Here is a 10,667-nt window from a genome sequence, read left to right on the forward strand (position 1 = left end):
CCCGGAACAAATGATGGCTCTGTGTTTCATTATAGTGTAGCCTTATGTGATGTGACACATTTTGAACTTGCTTATACTTCTGAGGATGAAAAATTACGTAAAAAGTCAACTTTTGGAGCCTATTGATCTTCCTGATGCTCCTGAATGTAATAATGGCTCTGTGGATCTTCCTGATACCCCGAAATACAATGATGGCACTGTTTATGATAATAATGTAGCCTTATGTGATACTACACAATATACACTTGCTTATACTGCTGAGGATGAAACAACTGTCAGAGATAGGCAGTTAAAGGAAAAACAGGAGAGGTCTATGCTAAGTTATTACAAAAATCATGACAAAACTTGAAAAGGTAAAGGAGTACCACATAAACCATAGACAAGTGAGATGAAGCAATTTTAAAAACATCATACTGCTAATCATGACAAGAAATTAGAAAGATTTAGAGATTATTATGCCTCTCACAATCAGCAAATAAAAGATAATGCTAGAGATCATTATGCTGCCGTTGCTGATACAAAAAAAATGCCAAAACTGAGGCAAAAATATAGAATACGCAGGCAAAAATATACAATATGCATAGAAAAGTCACACACAAGAATTGTAGCTCCTAAAAAACAAGTAAAGTTCATAGAAAAATTATACTGCGTATCATAAATAAAATGACACCCGATTAAAGCGAAATAGAAGGGCAAAGTATGCATTGAAGCTAACCGAGCCTAAACTGGAAGCTAAACAAAAATATATTTCATTAATTAGGGGAAAACTAGCTAAAAATTTTGGAGTACAGAAGCATTTGAAAGTTGCTTTTAGTGTTGATAAATTGCTACCAATTGCTGTTACTCAGTCTTGTATTAATTGAATTGCATCGAGAAGACTGGTTAATTTAATACTGAATATACATAAGCACTTTGCTTGTCTTTTGCTTGGAGTATTTAAAAGGGTAAATAGTAACACATACATTGGCAATGGTGATTTCAGTGAGCAGTACCATGTGGCCAGTGGTGATCCTCACTTTTATCAGGCATGTTATAAAAATGCCCGTCAAATGATAATCATGTTAATAATTGTAATGACATTACTTTAAGTAATGATAGTATTTTTAATAATTTAAATGATTTTAAGATATATTTTTAAGTAATGAAAATGCAAACGACAATGACATGAATAATGGTACAATTTTAAATAATGAAAATGACAATGTAAATGACAGGGATAGTGTGAATATGGATAACGATAAAGATACTCCAGAAAAAGATGACAATGTACATGTAGACAGTGGTAAGAGAGCCAAATGGAGCACAGTAAAGATAGCTTGTACAGAAAATTGCAAGACATTGTCAGATTTTCAGATCAAGACAAAAAAAATTTTAAAAGAAGCTTTTGGGGAACCAGTTCATAAATTTAGAGGAATTTAAAAAAAATAGATAGTGGTTGTCCCAATGAGCATGATTTAAAGCATGGTCATCCATTGGCTTGTTTTGAGGATGACAGTGAGTGTAAAAGTAAACTAAGAATACTGAGAGCTGCTTCTCCTCACTATCCAATATTACGCACTTTTCTGCATAATGTTTATCAAGGCAGAATTTTTGATGATGCTGTGAGCCTAATAGATAAGCATCAAGTGAAGGAGATGTGGATGCTTTGATTAAAATTGCAACAGAGTCTGATCCAAACAATGAAAAGAGTGATGTTGCTCAAATATTCTCATTTAGACATGAGAGTGATAGCGACATAAATTTGAGGGATCCAGACCTGGAAGCAAAACCGCTGAAAGAAATGTTAATTTTATAGCTGAATTCCAAAAGGAAATGAGCAAACAAAATGAGTGTGTTTGCTGCAGCTGCAGGACACTGATGAGACATAGTAATCTGACCAAAGTCTTTGACAAGGACAAAGAGAGTGAGGCTTGGAGAGAACTAGAAGCCTTCCTCACCAATTATGATTAAGATTTTGATAGCAAGCTGCTATTTATGTGTAGGCATTCCAAGCCAATAATATGCATCAACAGAATTGCCGCCAGATGTGTAATAAACAGCTTGCAAAGTGAACGTTTGCCAGACAAGCTTAAAGCCCCTGACACCTTCAGTACACAGTTAATTCAATTAGCAAAATGCTTTCAAAAAGTTGATACATTGGGAACTTACCCTGCTAAAGTCCCAATATACACCTCTTTAAAAGCATGCAAAGGAACAGTGTTTTATCTTCCTTTGCGGTTAGAAAAAACAATGAAAACTCTCGGTGAAGCAAAAGATATGAGGTCAAAAAAAGATCCCAAGTTGTACATAATTTTGAATGGTAAACCTATAAAAATTAACAAAATATGGCACACTTTGGTTGATGAAAATCGTGTACAAGCTGCTTTTTGAAAAGTTGGAGGATATCAACTGGCTTTACAGAAAACTTCACAACAAATCTTTGAACAAAGTAGCAAAGAAAGTTGTCGAAACAGCCAACAGTGCTATGATAGGGGAAGCAACAGATGATGACATTCTATGATTCCAGTCATATGCAATTTAGAACATGAATTCTAAATAAAACAAAGGGAGCGACATCCAGCAATACAAGATGTAGAATGTTAGGCAAGACCCACTTAATAACTGACAAATACACTTGGATGTCATGCGCTTTCCTACTCTGTTTCCAACTGGAAAGTTTGGAGAGTATCATCACATAAATGTGAAGCTAAATTTTGCTGAGTACATCAAATCTAGAATTTTGTATTGATTGTGCCACTCTTACCTCTTCTATTATCTAAAAATCAAACAAATTAAAGAGTTAAAGGGTGGCATATTTAAACTGTTCAATACAGTGAGATGTCCTCCCATGACTGCTGCACAGTTCGTAGATCTAGTCAAACAAATGGAGAATTCCTGAAAAAGAGGCTCTATACCATGATGAACACTGTTCGTGGCTCAAACCAGTACTGGTACCGGAGGAGTGAAGTGAAGTGCATGATAGCAGAGTTTGGGTCTCCTACTTTCTTTCTCACTTTTAGCTGTGCAGAATACTCCTTTGAAGACATAACAGAGTACTTGCACAAAGTAAACACAGTCTTACCGTCATAATACTGGCAAACTATGCACTGAATATCCAGTATCTGTATTGAGACAGTTTTCTCTTAACGGGATGTTTAATAAAGTTTTAATCAAGGAACAGGTTTTGGGCCAGGTTACAGAATATTATAAAAAAGGATACCACGCCTGAGGAGCTCCTCACTATCATTGTTTAATCTGGGTAGCCAATGGTCCAGTTGTTGGTGAAAGTAGAGCCGAAGATGTTAGTAGATTTTTAGACGAAAGAATAACTTCTAACATACCAAATAAAGACACTTGTCCAGAGTTACACGAAGTTGTAACAAGGTAACAGTTACACAAATGCAGCAATTATTGTAAAAATAAGAGAAAGTGTAGTAACAAAGTATTTGTTACAAAATGCAAATTTGGATTTCCTCGCCCAGTAACTAAAAACACTATGCTAAATAATGTCGAGCAGAGCATTAAAGCAGGGAAAAGGACATATCATTTTAAACATAGCAAGGAAGAAGCAAAAGTAAGTGATTACAATCCTCTGCTTCTATTATTTGGAAGGCTAAATATTGATGAATCGTTTACCAGCGAGTGTTCTCTAGCTCTGGCCAATTATGTCAGTGGCTACGTGAGAAAGGCTGAAAGGGGTCACATGCAGGATCTATGGCAGGAAAGGCCTACTATACAGTAAATTTTTCAGAATTGGCATAAGATGTCTTGATAGCGATTGGATTATAAAAAACTTGTGATATATTACTTGGTGAGCCTCTTTGTAAAAAATCAAGAGATATAAAATGGATTGATGTAGACATGCCAAATAAGAGATCAAGAAATATAACGATAAAATTAAATGAAGTTAAAGAAATAGTAGTAAATGAGCCATCAATGGAAGACTTTTATGGGGAGGTCCTTGTCACTCACTTTTATCCAAACGGACCCCCAAAATAAAAAGAATTTGCCTTTATTAATTTGTAGCCCAACTCACAATTGCAAAAAATGGCCGGCAATGCTATAGAGAACTACAGAAGGAGAGCCTTCCTACTTTTAAGGATTTTGATGTCCATAAAGAAAATCAGAGAGAGTTTCTATTATGCCACAATTTTCCTTTTCTTGCCATTTAGAAATGAGGATGAATTAGTTCATGATGGTGAAACTATCCAAGAAGCATTTGATCGCCACATTGTTGACAATTAAAGGTGTCTTAAGGCCAATGAAAAACTCAGAAAGTTGCTCAAATGCAGAGACTTTAAAAGACATACAAGATGCCAGAGCACCCAACAGAGAGTATAATGTGGAAACAATGATCCACAATTGATGGGACAGATTAAAGATGCAATGAATGATGTGAGAAATATGGACACTGGGTCTCATCTGACTCTACAAGAGAAAAAATCAATGCTAAATAAAGATAAAAAACGCATCTTTGATCACAAAAAAGCTCATCTCTTGAAGCAAATTGAATACAAAAAGAAATCAAAACAAGAGAAAGAGCAATCAGAATGTGTAAAGCCTTTACACATGTTCATCAGTGGTGTAGGTGGTACCGGTAAATGTTTTCTTATTGAGGCAATTGAAGCATTAGTAATAAGCTATTGGTCAACACTGACCAAACTGACTTGTGCAGTAGCTGCTTTAACAGAATTAGCAGCTTACAATATGGGAGATGTAACAGCACATAGACGGTTTCAACTGCCAATAGAACATAAAGGACAATGTACGTCATACGGGTCACTCCCCAAAACTAGTCACAAAGTAATGAAAGCTGAGCTTCAAGGTTTAAAAATGGTAATCATTGATGAAGTGTCCATGGTTTCTAGTCTCAATTTGACTTATATACACATGAGAATGAATGATCTAATTGAATCGTACGAATGATTTGGAGGTAAGAGTGTCCTTTTTGTTGGTGACATTCTTCAACTGCCACCAGTTCATGGTGAACCAGTGTTTGAACAAGTAACAGCAAAAACATTGAAATAAAGGCTTGGTAGTATGAGTGCAGTAAACATATGGCGTGATGCTGTCACTTCGACGAATTGACTACAAACGAAAGACAACAAACTGACCAGAAATTTTCAGAAATGTTGAACAAAGTGAGACATGGCTTTCCAGACGATCAGACGCTTGCTACATTTTTCGAAAGAGTACTTTCAATGTCCATTTCGAAAAAATTAAAAATATTACATGAGCTGGAAATGCTCCTATTTGCCAGTTTCCTAATGTAAATATGTGCAGAGAATTTAATGAGGAAATGCTAGCTGATCTACCAAGTCCAACTAAGAACATAGAAGCCACAACTTTAATTCATGCAACTGTTACCATATGTAAAACGTGTGACCATTTACAACAAAAAGTCGAGAAAAAGTTGGAAAAGTTACACAAGGATATTAATAATACTGGAAGCCAATTTAAAATTGGCAGTGGGGTCTAAAGTAATGTTACGTTGTAATGTAAGTGTTGAAGAGGGATTATTAAATGGAGCATTTGGTACAGTGCAGGCTATTTTAGCAACATGCATAACAGATAAATTTGACAGAATATCTAATCCTTGTGAGATTGAACAAATCAAGAGAAAGTTTATGGTAATGAAAAATGTCTATGTGTACAGAAGCCAGTTTCCTTTAATACTAACTTTTACAGTTAACATACACAAATGTCAGGGACGGTCACTAGATAACGCAATCATTGACTTGTTCGACAATGTATTTAAAAAAGGAATGGCTTACGTTGCTCTATCATGGGTAAGAACACTGTCTGGTGTCCATTTGACATGTTTCAACCCCTAATCATAAATGGTTTGTTCAAAGAGCATATGAGAAATAAGCAGGTTAAGACACTTGTACAAATCAGACCTCCCACAATATGACATTCCTGGCAGTAGAAAGCGTAAGCTTACTGGAATTAAAAATGAACCACAAGCTAAGAATAAAAAAACCATTCAACCACCAAATGTAGTTCATTATAAGAGAAGTAGGCCTAACGATGATAGTTGTCCCAAGAAACTGCCTGCTTTTAACAATAGTGGTAACAGTAACAATAATGGTAACAATAATGGCCAGAGTGCAGATTGCTTTGTTGATGAAGCAAAATCTACACCTCGGCCATCAACCACTATTCATTTTGACCCCACCAAAACTTGGTCCAATTGGGTATACAATCCAGTTGGAATTGACTGGCAAAGAAAAACATGTCAGAATTTGGGTTTACGCTTTTATGGTCACAATGCTGTGAGACACAGAGGACCTAATGTACAGCTCAGGTGTCCTAACATTTCAGACATGTATTCCTATAAGAGGTGATGGAAATTGTTTCATCAGGTTGATTTCCCATGTCATAACTGGAAATCAACAGCAATATAAAAAAATTCCTTCCATAATGGTGGAATTTGTAAGAGCAAATTCTCATTTGTTTCTCTAATGCTTTGAGAGCACACAGTATGATGTAGATGCTCCTGATACTTTAGACACAATTAACTCCTACATTGAGAGGTCCAGAATGGCTAGAGATAGAAGTTGGGCTTCAGCTTATGAGGTATATGCTTTGGCGCATTTACTGAAGACATCTATCTTTAACTTCAAGGATGATTGCATGTGTGGCATTAACAGTGTCGATGTCAACCTGTGGATTGGATTAATAAGAGCTGGACTGGTCCACTTACAATGACTGGCCAGCGTGTGCAGGACTTAAGTGATGCACCAGCTCTCTACCTCTATGATCCACCTAATCATTTTGAGGTGGCAACAGATCTAATGGATTAAATCTAATATGTGCCAGTCATCAGCACATGATTATACATTAAAAGAAGTGATACACATGCCACTCATAATAGCACAGAAAAATTATTCTTGTTAATCAGCAAAGACTGCAGGGTTGACTTGAGAATTCGCTTGTGTTGATGAATTTGAGTATAATGATGACATTAAAAAATCAGCAAGTTGAATTGTCCCCTAGCATAGCTGATACCAATTATAGAAGTCATTTTAGTAAGAGAAAGGTCAGGTGTATCCCCAAATATTGTGTAATTATTTCATTTCCTTAAGTTCTTGTAGATCGTTTGATTGTACATGTAATACGACATACAATAAAGATAAGTATATTAACATTTTAATTTGACAGAAGGTACAAAAATTTTAGTTAATTTTCATCTATTCTCATTACACTGTAGGTATTTTTAACAATAAATTTTAAAACCAAATCAATGAACTGTTTCTGTGACGGATTATCAAACTTTCTACATAGCATAAGTACATCAATATATATCAGAAAATGTAATGAAATTGGGGTGATTTCAAAGCCAATTTTTGGAATCTGAGGTGGATTGTTAAGGTTATATCTCTTATTTTATTACATGTACATACATGTATGCATTTGTATTTGATAGCCAATTTGAATTTTATCTTCTTTCTTAGTGATGTTAGTTCCATTTATCGGACAAAATGTCTTTTATGACAAAATGTACTGTAACAATATCAAATATTTCAGTCAGGTCTATACTTCTATGGTCATCCCACCTATACTTGATAAAATGCATAAAGGTAAGCTCTGTTTAAATCATGCTCCTGTTAATTTCTTGTTAGTTATTTTATTACTATTACGTTATGTTTTTGCTATAGGTAGACATTTATTGCTACATAAATTAAAAAATCAATTTGCTGTTGTTTGGATCTTACTCTTGCTTGGATTCCATATGTTGATATACATGTATGTTATGTAGGGCATTATAACTATCTCCCTGTATTGTAGGTCGGCGAAGATTGCAGTGGATACATAAAATCATGTAAACCAAATGACAGTCATGTGAAGCTGTATGACACTGAAAAGGATAAGTATCTATGTTCAAATATAATAAAAGTCATGGAGTAAATACATTACAGGTTTCATATACACACTTTATCACTTGTTGTTTCATTGCCGTCTTTCTCACATTAACACGTAACACTCTGAAAAATGGTGGCACAAAGCAAGATAAAATATTTAGTATAAATGACTGTGTTTTATCACTCCATGTAGCAATATCTATTTGATTGAGAAAAAATACAAGTTAACTCTAGATGCACTAACTCTTCTACTGTTTCCTTACTACTAGCCATACAGTACTATAGGGACAATATATTTGTGACAGACCACACAGTAGCATATCAAAATGCTGACAATAGTTGGTTATATTGCAGCAGTTCAATAGCCTAGACTTTAAAAGTTATCCACTTAATACATATACTCTGTCTACTTATCCTAATCGTGTTATAATTATTGTGATGGTGACAGGACCACCAAGAAACTGATCATACTGAATCAGTAGGCTCAAGCTCTGGGCTATAAAGATAGTTTCAAACAAAACTGAAACTTGTGTCTGGACTTTGCTAAGAATGATCTGATAAAGCTGTTACAAATGTTGTCAATTACAATTAATATTGGCCCAATGCTGATTCGTTTCAAGCCTTTCACCTTATTGTCAGTGTGAGTTATGTCCATCTTCCTTTGTTAATTTTGAATTCCCACAGAGTCAAATGCTTCATTATGAATGATTGACTTCATACTCCTTCCTACCATGGTATGTCCTGGAGTTTTAAAGGGTTCCTTTGAGTTACCTTCCCAGTCTTTGCGAAGTATCATAATCAGATCCACAATGCATCTACTGGAGTCAATGCAGAAGACTATTGGAGTCCCCCAAACTGCAGACCCATTTTGAAACTTCTTTCTCAAATTAAATAGGTGTTAGTGTAATCTTTAACTCGGTCGTCACCCAATAAGTCAGTTTATTATTACTTTTAAAATACCAAGATGAAGATGTGTAGTTATGTACATGTATATACCGTATTTCCGTAAATAAAAGCCTTGGTGTCTATTTCCTAAAATGGTATTTGGACCTCGAAAAAAATATAAAGAATAAAAAAGTCCCAGACTGGGGTTTGAACCCGTGACCTCATGCTTTTGACTTCTGGAACTTCAGGCATTATCCACTAGACAACTGAGTCACTCTTGGGCTAAATTGTATTGCTACCCCGGCGTTTATTCAAATGCGGCTTCTATTTAAGGATTTACTGTAATTAAATTTTATTTTAATTAATGATTTTCAGTAAAAAAGTTATTGATCGCATGTAATACTGGCCTTGGGAGGGATTTTGCTATATTTAGTGAAATAAAAATCTAAAATAAAAGTAGTTAAAAATATTAACATGAACAAAAAAATACAAAAATTTTGAAACAAAAGATTGAGTAAGATACTTTTTGTGCTAATTTGTCAAATAAGTAATTGAAACAATGACAAGTAGGATTCTGAAGGACCAATAATTTCGAATGACTGGCTACCCATACCAACAAAAATACGAAATGAAAATCCTACTCTCGTGATGCAAATTCTATTTTACATTGGAAGGCGATCTGTAATTTTTTACATAATAATATTGAAAGTAAAATGTAGAGTAGAATTTGAGTCACGAGAGTAGGATTTTCATTTTGTATTCTTGTTGGTATGGGTAGCTAGTCATTCAATACAGTTGGTCCTTCAGAATCCTACTTGTCTTTGTTTCAATTTCTTTTTTTAAGAATTAAATCCTACTTGATCTATTTTTGAAAATTTTTGCATTTTCTTTATTAAATAGAAGTTTCATGAATTTGCAGTGCAAAAAAATATTGATGCAGGAAAACATGTTTGGTTGCAAATTCAGTTTTGGTGGTCCCATAACAGTTCTCTGTCAGTCAATAAATGGACAAAGTTCGTTTGGAAGTTTTCCTTTCTGATTCATCTATAATAGCTCCTCTTCTCATGTTATCCTACCAAAGTGAGATTCTGCGAAGTCAAACCCAGTCACATATATAAATTGGAATGAAACAACATGGAGCAGGTGATATGTCTATCTTAGAGTATTTTAAAAGTATTGAAACGGATCCCAAAGGCTCACTTCCTACTCAAATAGACAAGTCAGTGATAAAAGAAAGAGAGAAGACCAAACCAATTTGTCATTATATTGAATATTGCGTTATTGATTACTTGTGCATGCACAAATTGAAAATATACAATGTGCAGTCCATATTACGGAATATTCTATATCAGTAATGTGCTTAATACTGAATCGTCATGACTTGAATATCAAGGTATTACTAAGTATTGCAATATCGTATAGCCCTACTACAAATTTATTAAGTTGCTCAAAATCAGGTTAAAGTCACTGTACTAAAGCAAGGAATTTTGGCAAAATTTTTTCAATATTAAAAAGGATAGAATTTTCGATCTTATACTTTTTCTGATACATGTACATGTGTCTTAATGTTGTGTAGGAAGCTTGAACTAATTCTGATCAAATTTAGTTTTCAATAAATATAGCTGCTCAAAAACCGGGCCAAAGTCCCTGTCAAGAATAAAAAAGATTCCATTCTCAATTGTAATAATTACATACTGTTTAGCACAAAACTCTGGAGGGCAGCAAAAAAGTGCTTAAAAATCTATTTTGTGGTATTTTTGGCCATCTTGTACCGTAAAAATTTCGTTGTCGTGGAACTACATGTACTTTTGCAAATCTTTTAAAAAATTGCAAAATCAGTAAAATTTAAAATCCTCAAACTTTTGCACTAGACGATATGCATGTACTTATGTTGTCCACTCCTTTATAAGATACATTTTTTTAGTCTCTTGCAAAAGA

The 10,667-nt window shown here is 34.5% G+C and overlaps 1 pseudogene; it reads left to right on the forward strand.

Annotated features, from left to right (window-relative positions):
* The first annotated feature begins 4,344 nt into the window (after nucleotides 1–4,344).
* LOC109581135 (ATP-dependent DNA helicase pif1-like) lies at nucleotides 4,345–5,252 on the forward strand (annotated as a pseudogene).
* Nucleotides 5,253–10,667: the final 5,415 nt, after the last annotated feature.

This window comes from Amphimedon queenslandica, unplaced genomic scaffold (genome assembly GCF_000090795.2).
Source record: "Amphimedon queenslandica unplaced genomic scaffold, v1.1 AMPQUscaffold_13458, whole genome shotgun sequence".
In the NCBI taxonomy this organism is placed as follows: domain Eukaryota; kingdom Metazoa; phylum Porifera; class Demospongiae; order Haplosclerida; family Niphatidae; genus Amphimedon; species Amphimedon queenslandica.